At 52.3% G+C, this 12,725-nt stretch overlaps 1 protein-coding gene across 1 annotated transcript in view; it reads left to right on the forward strand.

Moving 5' to 3' along the window:
• CUL1 (cullin 1) overlaps positions 1-12,725 on the forward strand; it is a 34,972-nt gene that overhangs the window by 736 nt on the left and 21,511 nt on the right. The window lies entirely within an intron of this gene.

The following is a 12,725-nucleotide window of genomic DNA, read 5'->3' on the forward strand; positions in this document are numbered from 1 at the left end:
TCCCCCCACCCCCACCCATTGCTGGTGTTTTAGACCCTTAGATTGGCCTGGATCGAAATGCGGAACCGGGTCTCCAGAGTCCAGGCTGGGGGTGTGGACACGTTGCCCAGTGCAGTGGCCACCCACGGCAGGGCAGTCTTTAGTCATGCCTTTAGCCACCAGGGAGACTGTCCCCTGGGCAGCCCTTCTGTGCCCGTGGCCACTCACCTGCCTCCTCTTGGGTCGGCCTGTGCAACCGCATCTGCTCGGTGAGGATGCGGTGTCCTGCCTCCCAGCTTCCTTCTGCAGGGGCAGCTGTTGGGGGCTCTGGGTTCCGTGGCCAGTTCCGGGGGGGTCTGCAGGGGGCAGGGCCGGCTGCAGGGCTCCGTTTTCGATTCTCCTTTGCGTGTGAAACCCAAGAGTTTCCCGACTTTGGCTTGGACAGCGCTGTCAGGAGCTTCGTGGGATTGACGTGTGTCCTGCTACGTCTTGAATTATTTTTCTGCTTTCGTGGGCCACGTCCCACGCTGTTCTGGGCTCCTCGGCACAGTGCCCACGAGCCAGGCCAGGCAGCACCTCTGCTTGGAAAGCCCTGGCTCCGTGAGCCACCGCCCCACACGGCCAGGGGATCAGTAGATAGGTTTGATCACTAAAAGCACAAAAGTCACTTTTGCCTGGGCCCCTCCTGGAAACCCCAGGCTGTCCACACTGGCCATTCCAGGGAACACCCGGCCATCCCGGAGCACCCTGGCACTGCTCCAGGCCCTCAGCTGGCCCCTATACCATCCCTCTGATCCCGGAAGCCTTGTTTTTGATCGCGCAGTGTGTGGTGATCAGTGGTGAGGCGGAGACTACGTGAAGACTCAGAACAGGCCAGGAAATTTCCCCACGTGTTATTTTTGACTAGAGGCTCTTTGGCGCTTAAAAACTCGGGGAAGGAACCAGAGGTGGTTCGTGGGTGAGGCATTCGCTTTGCATGTGGCCAGCCCAGCTCAGCACCCCGTCTGGGCCCTGAACATCAATATGGGAGCTCCCCGAGTACAGAGCCAGGAGTTTCCCCCGGGCCCTGCTATGTAGGGCCCCAAGCAAATGAGATTTCGAAAAGGTGAACCCTTGTCTGCTCGCAGCAGTTACTGGATTCTTGGATCTGTCTGCGATGTCCAGTGGGAAATCTCGGGTCCCCGGGGAGCTCAGAGCTCCCGTGGGAGTTCTGGGCGTAGGATTCTGTGCTGGGAACTGTCCCCTCCTTACTCAAGGTCACGGCCCTTCTAGGTTGGTTTCCAAACGCTCCACTGAGTGGCTGAGTGGTTAGCATGCCCACCGATACTGGAGGAGCCCACCACTGGAATTCTTCTTGCTGGGGCTGAGGGGGGACACACCTGGCGGAGCTGAGGGCTTCTGCCGGACTCCTGGGCGAGCTCGGGGGTCTTGGTTCCCCGGTTTTTTGTTTAGCTTTTACCTGTGCTAAGGAAATAGTTGTCTGCAAGTTGTGTGCGTAGGCTGTTCTCCGTAACTTAAGGGTAGGAAACCCTAGTTAGAACGCAAGCCTCAGTCTTGCACACCGAGGATTTGCTATCGAATGGCTATAAACTGCCATTAATACCTTAAAGATTCCCCTAAAGACCACCCAAAAACTCCTTGAAAAAACAAATGTGTACTGTAATGTGGCAGTCTGCAAAATCAACAGGCAGAAGTCCTTGGCATCCTTGTATGCAAACAGTGAAAAATACAAGAGAGAAAACTTTTTTTAATCCCATTCTCCGTTGCACCTTAAAAAAATGAAGTTGCCCCGAGGCAGGGACCACCCTGGGAATCAGCTTAACAAAAGAAAGAAGGGCAAGACTTATACAAAGAACGCAAGACCCAAGGAAACAGAAGCGCATCCCCTGTCCATGGGTTGGAAGAATTAATGTTGTCAAAATGACAGCCGTACCCCAAGCACACTATAAATTTAGTGCAGTTGCTGTAAAAATACCCATGACATTTATTTAAAGGCGTGGACCAAAATGCTGCTGAAATAGAGTAAATAAAACCCCTTGAATAGCCTAAACAGTCCTCGGGATCAAAGAAGATGGGGGTTTCTCCTTCCCCACGTTCAGTTAGACCACGAAGCCATGGTCATCAGAACAGCATCTTCTGGAAACGGGCAGGCTCTCGGCCCAGAGACGGACTCTCAGCTAATTTCTGCCTGAGAAACCCAGAGCAGAGTGGACAGGAAAGGTGCCCGGCAAGTGGCCACCACCCGCGAAGAAATGAACTCGGCCTCCTGTCTCTCCCGCACACAAAAGTCCGTTGAAAGTGGATTAAAAACCTCTTATGAGACCCAGATATATCAGTTGTATTGAGGAAAACGTGGCGCCCTTCAGGACATAATCTCGAGGGAAGAATCACCAGTGACTCATCGGTAGCAACAACCCAGCATATGGGAGCAAAGACCAGCGAATGGGGCCACACCAAACAAAGACTTTGCTTCCACGCTGCAGAATAAACTACGACCGGAATAAAAGGACACGGACCGGGAGAGAGGATTTGCTCACCATTCGTCTGATAAAGGGTCAATATCCAGGATACAGAGGGAACCTGTCAAACAAGCGAAAACAGCCCGTCAGAATGCAGGGAGAGGAGGCGAACAGACACTTCCTCGAAGAAAGCACACATGTCGTCGAAGGTGCAGGGAGAGATGCGGGCGTCGCTGACCCAGGAAACGCAGATCCGGGCGTCAGCGGGCGAGAGGGGCCTCGGCCACTGCTGCTGGCAGTGTGAGCCCCCCAAACACTCGGTATGGTCCTGGCATGTGTCCAACCCCAGAGGGGACCCTGGCACCAGGAGGCCCCTCCCCACAGAGAGCAAACACAGATTCCGAGACCTTTGAGTCCCGTCGTGAGGCGCACACTTGCGTCTTGGGGGACGCAGCCACCTCGGGCGTCAGCCTGGGCTGCCATTCGGAAATGCTCGGCTGCGTTTTCTTAGCGTCTCAGTCGAGAAAGTGCCTGTTCAGGTGCTGTTTACTGGCCTTCCTTCGGCCAGTACTAGTCTCGGCGTCCATTGCAAAGTCCTGCCCCTCTCCCCCGTCACTGCCCATTTTCACTATGAAAACGGTTTTTTCTGTTTGTGTGTTTTTAATTTTTATTAGTGAAACACCATGAGGTACAGTTGGAGACTTACAGACTTCCGTGCGTGGGTTTCAGTTATACAATGATCAAGTGCCCATCCCCCGACCAGTGCCTGTTCTCCACCACCAGTGATCCCAGTAGCCCTCCCATTCCCGCCCCTCTCCCCCCACCCACCCTGTCTCTGTGGCAGCGCATTCCCTTTTGCCCGCTCTTTCCTTTAGGGTATTGTGCTTTGCAGTAGAGATATTGAATGGCCATTGTGTTCAGTCTGTAGTCTCCTGAATCCTGAGCGAGTCCTCCCAACACCCTTTACTTGGTGTTCCCTTCTCTACCTGAGCTGCCTTTTCCCCCAGCAAGTGCTGCCGGCTTCCAAGCCGTGGAGCAAACCTCCTGGTACTTAACTATTCCTAGGTGTTCGTCTTCCATTCTGTTAGTTTATATTCCACAGATGAATGCAGTCTTTCTGTGTCTGTCCCTCTCTTTCTGACTCATTTCACTAAGCATGATACTTTCCATGTAGAACCACTTGTTTGCAAATTTCATGACTTCATCTTTTCTAATAGCTGCATAGTATTCCATTGTGTAGATATACCAAAGTTTTTTAAACAGTCATCTGTTCTTGGCATTCGGGTTTTTTTCCCCAGATTTTGGCTATTGTAAACAGTGCACCAATGAATATATAAGTGCAAATATCATTTCTACTGTACCTTTTTGCCTCTCTGGGATATGATCCCAGGAGTGATATTGCTGGGTCAAATGGGAGCTCAATTTCTAATTTTTTGAGAATCGTCCAGACTCTTTTCCAAATGGGCTGAACCAGTCAGCATTCCCCCGAGCAGTTAAGGAGAGTTCCTTTCTCTCCACATCCACGCCAACACCGGTTGCTTTTGTTCTTTTGGATGTGGGCCAGTCTCTGGTGTGAGATGATATCTCACTGTTGTTTTGATCTGCATCTCCCTAGTGATTAGTGATGTAGAGCATTTCCTTATGTGCCTTTTAGCCATTCGGATTTCTTCTTTGAGAAAGTTTTTGTTCATTTTGTCACCCCCCCCCCTTTTATTTTTAATTAGTGAAGCACCATGAGGTACACGACTTACAAGCTTTTGCGCTTGGGTTTCAATTCTACAATGATCAAGTACCCTCCACCAGGACCCATTCTCTACCACCAATGAACCCAGTAGCCTTCCCACCCACCCCCACCCCGCCCCACCTTTGTGGCAGGGCATTCCCTTTTGCTCTCTTTCCTTTAGGGTCATCACCCCATTTTTTGATGGGGTTGCATGTTTTCTTCTTGTGGAGATCAACCAGCGCTTTGTATATCCCTGATATCAACCCCTTATCAGATGGGTATTGGGTGAATATCCTTTCCCATTCTGTAGACTTTGTATTTTGTTCACTGTTTCTTTTGAGGTGCAGAAGCTTCTTAGTTTCAGATAGTCCCATTTGTTTATCTCTGTTTTCACTTGCTTGGCGAATGGCTTGTCATCTTTGAAGATACTTTTAGCTTCAGTGTCGTGGTGGATTTTGTCAACCTTGTCTTCAATGTACCTTAAAGATTCTGGTCTGATGTTGAGGTCTTTAATCCATTTATATATATATATATGTATATATTTTTTGTCTTATATTTATTTATTGAATCACTGTGGGAAAAGTTACTAAGCTTTCAGGTTTAAGTCTCGGGCATACAATGATCAAACACCTTTCCCTTCACCAGTACTGACATTTCACCACCAAGAACCCCAATATACCCCCCTCCCACCCCACCCAATGCCTGTGAGGCAGATGATTTCTGCTTAACTCTTCTCTACATTGATTACATTCATCGTTTTGACAAAAGATGCACCACTATTGTTTAGAATTTCCCTCTCGACAATCAGAATTGCTGAAAAGGCATTGTGAAGTACTTTGTTTTCTATAGCTGGTTATGAAAATCATATAATGTTGCACGGCCGCTATTGCGGCCACGCAATTTTGGATTTCTGCAAAGATAATTTAGAGATAGATTGGTTTCTGTGCTTCTGGTGTTATGGCTGTGCCAGAGAGCCACTTGTGGGGGTTAACTCAGGACTTCGGTAGGGCGTGAAGGACGAGCCGGTACAGCCCCCCTTCCCATGAGACTTGCAGTTGCCCCGTCACCACTGGCTCATACCTGCTTTCCAGTAAGATCTGAGGCGGTGGCCACCTTGCTGCCAGTGGGGAGAAAGGTGGAAGGGAGCAACACCCTTTCCCTCCCTGGGAGACATGGTGCTGTAGTTTAACCCATGGTCCATTCACTTTTCTGCCGTAAGCTGCCGGGCTCTGGATTAAGTCCTTTTGCCTCTGAAGCCATGGCCGTGTATGCAGTCCAGATGCATTTCTGCCAAACGCCACTGGGTTTTGAGATTTGTTTCTGAGTCTCTGGGATCATGGCCATTAATCAGCTTGATCAGGAGCCAGACAGGCCGTTTGTAGGCGGCGACTCGAGGTCTTGCTGGAATGGGGAGGAAAGGGCCGGTTCCACCCTCATCTGGTGAGGCCCCACATGTCTCATCACTGCAGGCCCAAACCTGACTGTCCTGTGACCTCTGGAGGATGACGGTCACCAGGCTGACAAGAGGAACAGGCCAAGGCATGAAACCTGTTCCCACCTGGAGTGGCCCAGCCCCAGTCACCTACTGCAGGAACAGGATGCATTTCTGCCTAAAGCTTTTGGGTTCCGAGATTCGTTTCTGAGCCTCTGGGATCATGGCTCTTAAGCAGTTCGATCAGGAACCAGAGAGGCCATGCCTCCAATTATATAGCTGAGCCGGAGGTGGTTTGTGGGTATGTTTCCCACATACCTAACTTTTGGCCGTTTACTTTATGGTAAACTTTGCCCCAAGTTTTTGGGGTCTGACCAAAGGCAAAGTAGCAATTTTGGGGTATCTGAGGCCTGACGGTGCCATTAGGCTGCTGACGCACTTGTCTTACAGGTACAGATTGACCTGCTGGCGGCACCATACCCCCTGAGGTCTTTAATCCATTTGGATCTGACTTTTGTACATGGTGTTAGGACGAGGTCTAAGCCCGTTTTTTTGCTAGTCGTTGTCCAGTTATGACAGCACCATTTGTTAAAGAGGCTTTCCTTGCTACACGTCACATTTCTTGCTCTCTTGTCAAGATTAAGTGTTCATATATCTGGTTGTGTGTAAGGATGTTCCACCCTGTTCCATAGGTCTGCAGCTCTGCCTTTGTTCCAGTACCATGCTGTTTTAATTGTTACTGCTTTGTAGTAGAGTTTGAAGTTGGAGAGGATGATACCTCCCATCTTCTTTCTCCCAAGAATTGCTCTGGCTATTCGTGGGGGTTTGTCGTTCCTTATGAATTTCAGGAATGTTTGATCCATTTCTTTGAAGAATGTCATGGGTATCCTTGTAGGGTAGCACTGCAGCACTTTTCTCCTGTTGTTCATCAATTTGTTGGAGCAGGCCCAGTAACATTGTGAAACTTGTTACTGTGTTTGGCATATTGTATACATCACAGGTAGCTTGCCAGGCTTTGCTGTGTGGGCCAGATACTCTCGGTAGCTTGCTGGGCTCTCCGAGAGGGGCGGAGGGATTGCGTTGAATCTGTATAATGCTTTGGGGAGTATTGCCATTTTGACTGTGTAAATTCTCCCAATCCATGAGCAAGGAATATGTTTCCATTTCCTCACGTCCTCTTTTATTCCTTGTAGTAGCGTTTTGTGGTTTTCTTTGTACAGGTCCTTTACCTCCTTAGTTAAGCTGATTCCGAGGTACTTGATTTTCTGGGGCACGATTGTGAACGGGATTGTTTTTTTCATGTAGCTTTCTTCTCTCTCATTATTTGCATATAGGAAAGCCATGGACTTTTGGGTGTTGATTTTCTAGCCTGTGACTTTACAGATCTATTGTTTCTAGGTGTTTCTTCGTAGAGAATTTAGGATTCTCTAGGTATAGTATATCATCTATGAATAATGAGAGCTTGATTTCTTTCTTTCCTATCTAGATGCCCTTAATATCTTTTTTTTTTTTTTTTGCCTTTTAGGTCACACCCAGTGATGCACAGGGGTTATTCCTGGCTCTTCACTCAGGAATTACTCCTGGCAGTGCTCGGGGGACCATATGGGACACTAGGAATCGAACCCCGTCGGCCATGTGCAAGGCAAACGCTGTGCTATTGCTTGAGCCCCACCCTTAATAACTTTTTCTTGCCTAACTGCTATTGCAAGTACTAATTGAACAGAAGTGGTGAAAGTGGGCAACTTTGTCTTGTCCCTGATCTTAGTGGGAAAGCCTTTGGTTTTTTCCCCATTGAGGACAATGCTTGCGATAGGTTTGTGGTAGGTGGCTTTGACTATCTTGAGGAAGGTTCCTTCAGAACCCATTTTGGTGAGAGAGGTTTCATCATAAACGGGTGCTGGATCTTGTCAAATGCTTTCTCTGCATCTATTGATATGATCATATGGTTTTTATTTTTTGTTGATAAGGGCTGGAGTGATAGCACAGTGGTAGGGCGTTCGCCTTACAAGCGGCCAACATGGCCGACCCGAGTTCGATTCCTCCGCCCCTCTCGGAGAGCCCGGCAAGCTACCGAGAGTATCTCGCCCACACGGCAGGGCCTGGCAAGCTCCCCATGACGTATTCGATATGCCAGACCCAGTAACAACAAAGTCTCCAATGGAGACGTTACTGGGCCCGCTCGAGCAAATCGATGATCAACGGGAGGGCCTTAACTTTAACTTAATGGTGGATTATGTTGATTGATTTCCGAATGTTAAACCATCCTTGCATCCCCGGGATGAATCCCACTTGGTCGTGGTGTATCTTTTTGATGAGTTGTTGGATTCTACTTGCTAATATTTTGTTGAGGATCTTCACATCCGTGAAAGTCTGTATGCCACAAAACAAGAGAACCTAGAAAAAGTGGATAAATTTCCTGGATTCCTATAACCTCCCAAGATTGAACCAAGAAGACTTGGAATATTTCAGTAGAATCATTAATATCAAGGAAATTGAAACTGTAATCAAAAGTCTTCCCAAAAACAAGCCCAGGTCCAGATGGATTTACTAGCAAATTCTTCCACACTCTCAAAGAGAACCTGTTGCCAGCTCTTCTCAAGCTTTTCCAGGAAATTGAAGAAACTGAAACCGGTTTTTAACCTCATGTTAGCGTCTCCTGCCCCTGCGCCTGGCTATCCTCACCGGGGCCCCTTGGAGGGGGGTGGGTTGAGTTTCCCTCCCCCCACCCCAAGCAGAGCCCCAGCAGCTGAGGACCTCCGGAGCCAGCCACGGCCATGCTAGGACCACTCTCCACATGTCCAGACAAGCCTCATGCATGAAAGAACTGGCAGAGGAACCAGGCATGTGGGTCCCGGGGCTGAGATCTCCAAGCCTGCTCGGGCTGAGATCTCCAAGCCTTCTCCACCCAGACCCCCCATCTTCCAGTAGGTAGGCATCACACCCACCAGCTGCTGTCAGCGCCAGGTTGGTCCCATCAATGGCCAAGACACAGAGGCTATAAAACCCAGCTCCTGGAAGCGCACGGCCGCAAATGCGGCCACGCGACATCTTATTATTTCATTTTTCCTTTGGAGAACCTGACAGGCTACCAAAAGTATCCTGCCTGCACGGCAGAATCTGGCAAACTTCCCATGTCGTACTCAATATGCCAAATACCAGTGACAATGATGGGTCTCATTCTCCTAACCCTGAAAGAGCATTGAAATGGTTCTTCTAAAATCTCAGGGCTAGGAAGAAGGAGATGTTACTGGTGCCTGCTCGAGGCAATCGACGAAAAACAGGATGATCGTGATCGTTAGCGTCAGGGAAATGTAGGCAACTTTGAAAGAAAACCCAGACATCATAATATTGTAATAGACCAGGGGCCGGAGCAGTAGTAGAGCGGAGAGGGCGCTTGCCTTGCATAGACCTGGCGCAGGTTTGATCCCAGCGCCCCATGTGGACCCCACCAGGACTTATCTCTGTGCACCAAGGGCTGTGACCCAAGATAGATAAATTGTAATACTTCATACTCGCCTCTTCAAGTGACTTTTGGTTTGCAGTGTAAATGTGGTGCGCTCGGGGTTTTCGTTTCGGTCCTTTAAAGTTGACTCTTGGCATATTGTACTCAGCAGTCTGCGCGTCTTGTAGCAGTGTTGATCGTGGTTCGTCACTGCTAGTTCACACACCGCCTTTGCTTCTGAGAGAGAAGGCAGTTACTTCGCCTTGTGCATCTGTTCTGTCCCGCCGCCCCCCCGGGGCCCAAGAGCACTGAGAGGCTGTTTCTGCTGCTCCCGAGGCCAGTGTGGGGTCTCCGCGAAGGATGCTAGGACATGCATTCATTCGTCTTGAAGATGATTGCTTCAATGTTCCAATTTCCAGCCCGGAAGGAAGTGGTGGTCGAAGCTGACTCTGTGCGCTTGGCGCCACCCTTGGCAGTGCTTGGGGGCTCGGCGGTCTTTCCCAGGGTACTGGTGACCAGAGTGGGGTCGGTGGCATGCAGGGCCAGCGCCCTGGCCCAGAACTGTCCCTCCAGCCCTGGCGTAGGAGATGGAGGCCACTGTGGGTGGGAGGGAGGCGCGGTGTGTGCCGGGAAGAGCCGCCTCGGGACCAGCCCTGTGTCCACCCAGCAGGGCCGTGACCCTTCCTGTCCAGCTGGCGCAGGCCTTGGCGGGTAAGGGGTCCTCGGGGCCACTTGAGGGTCGGGCCCTCCCCCCACCCCACCCCCTGGCCTGGGCACTGCTCAGAGCCGCCCCCGGCACCGCCACCAGGACGCAGATCGAGACGGTCCGTGACCGCTGCTGGTGATTGTCGGGCTTTCCTCCTCGGCGTGTCCATGGCTCATGACAGAGCTGGGCTGTGTTGGGCAGCCAGGACGCAAGGCGCCCCGGCAGGAGCAGGCAGGGACGGCAGGCGGCCGTGAGGGCCTAGGAACATCGGCTGCGTGGTGCTGCGCGTCTGCTCATGCACCTTAGTGTGTCGGCTGCTGCCCCCTCAGATCAGTGCAACTCTCGGCACATGACCCCCAAGCTGTGCCGCCAGTCTCTCATCCGTGCCCCGTTGCCTCGGTGGCCACTGGGCGCAGTCATGGGAGGGCTGGGCTCGTCTTTTTGTCTCTTGGTTTTGTTCTGTTTGGGGGCTCTCCCTGGTGGTGCTCAGGGATGACTCCTGGTGGGCCAGGGCCCCCTGTGAGGTTCTGGGGATTGAGCCTGGGTCAGCTGTGTGTGATGCCAGCGCCCTCCCTGCGGGACGCGTCCTTCACGCTCTCGGGAAGTGCAGGAGCCTCTGAGCATCCTCTCGGCTGCGTGTCTCTTAGCTAGAGGCGCGGTCCCCTTCACTCCCCCACAGAACCCTTCTGCCCGCATGCTCAAGCGTGTGGGTGTGGGGTGTGCGGTAGCGGCTGCCGGGGACAGTCCCCAAGTCCCCTCGGGGGGGGGGCGCGATCCTTCACCTCCGTGGCCGGTTCCTTCTGTGAAGCGCCGTTATTCGGAGCATTTGCGTGAGCAGCGCGGTTTCTCGAGTACGTTGACACTTTTATTGTTGTGAAGGCTCCTCTCGTCTTCGGTGATGTTGTTTTGCTTAGTTGGGTTTGATTTGGGGACCACACCAGGCTGTGCTCGCTAGCCCGGTGGGTGCTTTGGGCCCTGGTGGCCCTGGGGTTTCCGCCGTTTCCCGCCGTGGGGTTCTGTTCCCGCTGTCCTCCCGGGTGGTGTTGGGGTCTCCTCCATCTCCAGCCCTCATCCTCCTCACCCTTCTGCCCACCCCTGTCTTCAGGATGAGTGTGAGCCACAGAGGAGCGCGTCTTCTCGGCCCTGCTCCTCACCCGAGCCTTTGGTTGCAGGTTCTCGTAGTATTGAAGTGTTGGTGTTAAGTCTTCCGTTGTCAGGTGCTTCCACCCTCTCAAGGTATTTTTCTGTTCCTGCTTCTTGGTGCTTTTTTGGAGACTTTGGGGGCGTGACATGCCTGGCAGTGCCTGGAGGAGCGGGTGGCCCTGGGGGTGAGACCAGGGGCCTCCCGCACACGGCATGCTCACCAGCCCTTCCGAGTCGTCTTCCTGGCCCTTGAATCCCGGGGGTTTCTTTTGAGTCCCCCCCGCCTTGGTTCTTAGCTGTACCTGCCTGTGTGTGGGCGCTCTCGGCACTGTAACGTGGACCCCTTTTCGGAGTTAATCTTGTTTGTTTGGGGGATCACGTGACTCAGTGCTCCGGAGCCACTCCTGGGGCCCATGCGGGGATCCCGGTCACCCGGCCTCCTGCTCGAACGAAGCCTGTGCTCAGCCCTCGGCAGTTCCTGATGTCGCATCCCAGCCGTGCAGAAACCTGTAGCGTAGCTGTCATTTATCGCGCACACGCCGTTATCTGTTTGGGGTTGTCTTTTCTGTGGCTGGTTGTTGGTTTACGCCAGAGGGTGTGAACCCAGAGACTCGCGTTTGCTGAAGATGCGTCTCAGTGCTCTGAGCTCTGCCTCGGGGGTGTAGCCGGGTAGTTTTGAAATACGGTATTTTCAGTTTGTTGGTTTGGGGGTCCCATGCGGTGACAGGTGCAGAGTGTGGCCTTCTGCGGGCAGAGCGTGTGCCCCGCTTCATTCTGCCCGGAAATACCTTTGTTGGGGAGACAAAGAACTTGAGATTGGTGGGGTGGGTTTCCCCCACCGCCATCAGCAACAGTTAGCAACAGTTAAAGATATCCTGCTGTCTTCTGGCCTTCATCATTTTGCGGGGGACGGGGGAAGTGAGTGGTCCTTTGAATTTTTTCCCTCTATTGTACGTGTGACAGTTCAGCACGTGGAGTGCTTGCCTTGCCTGCGGCCGACCCGGGTTTGATTCCCATCACCCCATAAGATCCCCAAAACCAAGCAAAGCAAAAAGAGCGGAGGGCGGAAGTGCCTGTAAAGAAGAGGCCCGGCGCTGGTGTGGCGGGACAGCGTTCGGGGTGGGTCTCTGCGGGCTCTGGTCCCGGGACTCGGCGCGTCTTTGGCGTGTGTTCCCGGCAGCCGGCCTGGGGCGCCCGTGCCGGAGTCTGGAAGCTGCCTGCCATGGACTCGGATTCGCAGGACCACAACTGGGAAAGGTGGGAAACGACAATTCCCTAGGGTCCAGCAGTGAAGGGCAGCGGCACCCGCCCCCTCCCGGAAATGCTCCCCCTGCCCCCCCCCCGTGTGGTGGGGGGACAGCTCAAAGAGGGCCCTGCGGGGGCCCGAGACTCAGGACGAGTGCGGGACTGTGGTGAGGTGTGTCCAGGCTCGGGCAGGAGGTGACAGATGGGCCTTTGTCGCCCGGGACTCTGCTGTTGAAGCGTTTCGGGAGACTGCTGGTTGTTCTGAGCCATTGTTTCTTGGTTGCTTCTGACGTCGAGGGTTTATTTTCGGGTTTTGACCGTGAATAAGGTCTTTTAGCTTTTGGATTCTCCCTTGGAATGTTTTGTCCGTGCTTCTAAATAGAGATTTTTTTTATTTTTCTAGTAGAGATTGCTATGGAATACCTGAATTAAAGATAGTAGTTGGGGGCCGGAGCGAGAGTTACAGCGGGGAGGGTGTCCGACCCGGGTTCGATCTTCCCGGGTCCCCTGCCAGGAGTAATTCCTGAGTGCAGAGCCAGGAGTAACCCCTGAGCATCACTGGGTGTGTCCCAAAAAACAAAGATAGTAGCTCATTG

This window comes from Sorex fumeus, unplaced genomic scaffold (assembly GCF_029834395.1).
Source record: "Sorex fumeus unplaced genomic scaffold, SorFum_2.1 ptg000143l, whole genome shotgun sequence".
NCBI lineage: Eukaryota > Metazoa > Chordata > Mammalia > Eulipotyphla > Soricidae > Sorex > Sorex fumeus.